A 4,600-nucleotide genomic window follows, 5' to 3' on the forward strand; every position below is an offset into this window, starting at 1 on the left:
GAGGCCAGAACGCCCACACAGGGCTAAAATAAAATACAGAGTAACAAGAGGAAAATAGAGAAATTGGCATCAAAATGTGGGACCATCCAGGCTGTACAAGTGCGAGATTTCTGACAGGCCCCACCTACTCTCAAGTGGTAGTAAGAATTTAGTTAGCTGAATATCAGCAAGCTATCTCCTTCAAGCCAATGAAATCCTATTTCATATAGCCTATCAGGAAGCACAGTTCAATAGGGACAAGATTTTTGTCACAGAATTTTTACAAATGGAATTTTAACTCTGAGAGCATGCAGGAGACTCTCATCTTGGCTCTTCAACCCGACTCCTACTCAGATAATCTTTCCCAATAATTGGGTCACTTACTGTCCATTAAGACGATATCCTCTTAACAAATTCGGACATCTCCAAGCCACACCCATTCTCTGTAGTTCCTGCTGCAATTTCACAGTGCCCTGCCCATGATCTCGAATGATCTTCCTTTCTTGGCCTGTTCCCTCAGAGACCCTATTTCACTAGATACCCTTCTCCGGCTGCCCACCCCACTGTCACGTGCCTAGCTTATACTTTTTCATTTTTTGACTCCTTCTTTCCATATCATTGCATCTGCATCTAATGTTTTCTCCCTCTACTTTGCCCCTGAAGTTGATGTCTTGCTGGCTTTAAGGCAGCATAAACATGGTGGCAAAGCACCTGTGGCAGTTTCAAAGAGGTGGCTAATTAAAATTTTCAAATGTCTTCTCTTGATTTTCAAATGTCTTCTCTTGATTTAAGGAATCAGCTAAGGTTCTGGGTGTAATATTGATAGCAGGGAAGTTCTTCCTAATTAGAAAACCAAGAAGTTATATATATGTATATGTTACTATATGTATGTATTTTGTATAAATATAAAAATAAAAATAAATATGAAACAAAAATATATATATACTTCTCTGTATAATTATAATGTATACATATAATAAAGTTAGAGTGGGATACAGAGAAGGGAAAAGGGAGAGATAGAGAGAGCTACATTAGGTACCTAGGAAGGTATTAAAAAACAGAGTATAAAAAAGATCTTTCCCTAGAAGATCACTCAGTCTTACTGACTTGCACTTCAGTATTATGTTTTGAGCTTTTTTCCATATAAATTTCATGTTTGTATTTCCGTGAAGCCCTCATTGAAAATGTTATTATACACCTCAAATGTGTCTCTTACTAATACAATATGAAAAATATTTTTGGCATGGAGTCTTGGGAATAAAAACAAAATAAAATACAAATTTTCTTTTTTTTCTTTTTTTTTAAATTTTTAATGTTTATTTATTTTTTCGGGGTGGGGGGAGGGGTAGAGAGAGAGGGAGACACAGAATCCGAAGCAGGCTCCGGGCTCTGAGCTGTCAGCACAGAGCCCGATGTGGGGCTCAAACTCACAAACTGTGAGATCATGACCTGAGCTGAAGTTGGATGCTCAACTGGCTGAGCCACCCAGGCGCCTCTAAAATAAAAATTTTCTAAAGACAACCGCCAATTTATGTAACCTGTCACGTCTCCATCTTCAACTTGGCTGTTCGGATGCATAGACCCAAATATTGTGATTAATTACAACACACATTTACACTATGGTTAGCATACGTGTGTCCTCTTTTTCACAACTGTGTTTTCCTCTTTTTTTAATTTATTTGTTTATTTTGAGAGAGAGAGAGCACGTGCACGCGCACAGTATGAGTGTGGGAGGGCAGAGAGAGGGGGGGAGAAAGAGAATTCCAAGCAGGCTCCCTGCTGTCAGCATACAGAACCCCGACTCTACTTGGGGCTCAATCTCACAAATCACAAGATCATGACTTTAGCCGAAATCAAGAACTCAGATGCTTAACCATCGGTGCTACCCAGGCACTCCTGTCTTTTTCTTTATTTCAAGCAGCTTAAAATCACTTTCAGAGGAATCGAAGTATAACTAAATTGAATAAATGGATTGAAAGTGTGCCTTCAAGGAGAAGAAAAATATCAATTAAGGGAAAGCATTTATTACGGGATGAGTATGTATATATTGAGAAAATGTAGATATAGTACATTATAAAAATGGGAGGAGAACAGAGAGAAGCAAAGCTTTTAATTGTTAACAATAATTATATTGGTGGTGATAGTATGAACATTATTACTTAGAGACCATGTATGTGACGTGGAATAAAGGTAATGAATAATTACGGAATGTTCTCTTTCTATAACCTTCAGTGTCCAAGGGAACCAGATCGTTTGGTGTGGAAGAAGAAAAACATATATGAAGAGGTTAAGTGAAAAATCTCTGTAGTTTTCCATTTGAACTGGAATTGAATTCAATAGAATTCCAATCCAAAATCCCAGCAGAATTTTTTTTGAGGAAATTGATAAGCTAATTCTAACGCATTTCCATTTGAACTGGAATTGAATTCAATAGAATTCCAATCCAAAATCCCGGCAGAATTTTTTTTGAGGAAATTGATAAGCTAATTCTAATACATTTCCATTTGAACTGGAATTGAATTCAATAGAATTCCAATCCAAAATCCCAGCACAATTTTTTTTGAGGAAATTGATAAGCTAATTTTCAAATGCATATGGTAATACAAAGGAACGAAAATAGAACAATTTTGAAAAAGAGTAAAGTTGGACAACTTACATTACTTGATTTCAAGACTTACTCTGAGCTATAGTAATCAAGCCAGTGCAGTAATAGCAAAAGGAGAAAGGTGTTATATCAGAGGAGTGGAATAGAATCCGGAAATAGGCACACATATATATGGATTAATTGATCCTTTTCAAAGTTGAAAAGGTAATTCAGTGCAGAAAGGATAGTTTTTTTCAGCAGACGCTGTCAGAACAATTGGATACCCATGTACAAATACAAACCGTGATCCGTATCTTACTCCATATATAAAAAATTTACTCATGGTCACTTCGGCAGCACATATACTAAAATTGGAACGATACAGAGAAGATTAGCATGGCCCCTATGCAAGGATGACATGCAGATTCGTGAAGCTTCCATATTTTTACAAATAATCCAGCGAAGAAATGGGCAGAAAACATGAATAGACACTTCTCCAAAGAAGACATCCAGATGGCCAACAGGCACATGAAAAGATGCTCAACATCACTCTTCATCAGGGAAATACAAGTCAAAACCACACTCAGATATCACCTCACGCCGGTCAGAGAGGCTAAAATGAACAAATCAGGAGACTATAGATGCTGGCGAGGATGTGGAGAAACGGGAACCCCCTTGCACTGGTGGTGGGAAAGCAAACTGGTGCAGCTGCTCTGGAAAACAGTGCGGAGGTTCCTCAAAAAATTAAAAATAGATCTATCCTATGACCCAGCAATAGCACTGCTAGGAATTTACCCAAGGGATACAGGGGTGCTGATGCGTAGGGGCAATTGTACCCCAATATTCATGGCAGCACTTTCAACAATAGCCAAATTATGGAAAGAGCTTAAATGTCCATCAACCTGATGAATGGATAAAGAAATTGTGGTTTATATACACAAAGGAATACTACTTGGCAATGAGAAAGAATGAAATATGGCCTTTTGAAGCAACGTGGATGGGACTGGAGAGTGTTATGCTAAGTGAAATAAGTCATACAGAGAAAGACAGATACCATATGGTTTCACTCTTATGTGGATCCTGAGAAACTTAACAGAAGACCATGGGGGAGGGGAAGGGGGAAAAAAGTTACAGAGAGGGAAGGAGGCAAACCATAAGAGACTCTTAAAAACTGAGAAATAAACTGAGGGTTGATGAGGGGTGGGGGAGAGGGGAAAGTGGGTGACGGGCATTGAGGAGGGCACCTGTTGGGATGAGCCCTGGGTGTTGTATGGAAACCAATTTGACAATAAATTTCATATTAAAAAAATTTACTCAAAACAGATCATAGACTCCATGTGAAATCTAAAACTGTAAAAGTTCTAGAAGGAAGCAAAGGAGAAAAATCTTGGTTCTGCCGTGTCTTTATAGCCCCTCCAGAAATGAGGGAGATTTTAGTCTATTTATATCGTCTCCTGAAATTCGCTGGATGTTGGATCCACAGGTAGAAGGAAATGGTGTTTCTGGGGGGACCTTGTGACTGTGGGGACCCTGTGGTCTAAAATAGTTCCAGAGTGCTTCAGCTTTTATGACCCAGCTGCGGCAGGTGTAATATAGCCGTTGATTTGGCACAGTGGAGAACATCATATATTCTCTAGCTTTTCCCATTTGTGCAAATGGCCCTACTGGGCCTAAACGGCCATTTGGATGGAGCCAGCCTACTTTCTGTCCTGTGAGTGAGAGGGAAGAGCTCCTCTTGCCCCATGATGGAAGAAACGTGTGGCGTTCCTCACTCCCTTTCTCGCCGATGATTTGTTTTGCAGCCTCTCCCCTGGTAGCGGCCTGCAGCATCTGTTCCTTTTCTTTGCTGTGTATATGTCTCCTTTTTATCCTGGCAGACAAGGCAATTTCTTTGAAATAAAGGCCCCTTCTCTGTAGCAAGTGACCTTGAGACATTCGGCGCTATCATTTCCCAGCTGTATTAGTGACTCCAAATTCAATTTCAAGGTTCTTGAAAGCTTTCCCTTGTCCACCTTGTGCTCACTTGCCTTTGTTTAA

At 39.5% G+C, this 4,600-nt stretch overlaps 1 non-coding gene across 1 annotated transcript; it reads left to right on the forward strand.

The window, feature by feature from the left end:
* The first annotated feature begins 2,904 nt into the window (after positions 1-2,904).
* Positions 2,905-3,011, forward strand: LOC132673976 (U6 spliceosomal RNA). Its single transcript, XR_009608307.2, has one exon. It is a non-coding gene; the product is annotated as a U6 spliceosomal RNA (small nuclear RNA).
* Positions 3,012-4,600: the final 1,589 nt, after the last annotated feature.

This window comes from Panthera onca, chromosome C1 (assembly GCF_046562875.1).
Source record: "Panthera onca isolate mPanOnc1 chromosome C1, mPanOnc1 haplotype 2, whole genome shotgun sequence".
Lineage (NCBI taxonomy): Eukaryota > Metazoa > Chordata > Mammalia > Carnivora > Felidae > Panthera > Panthera onca.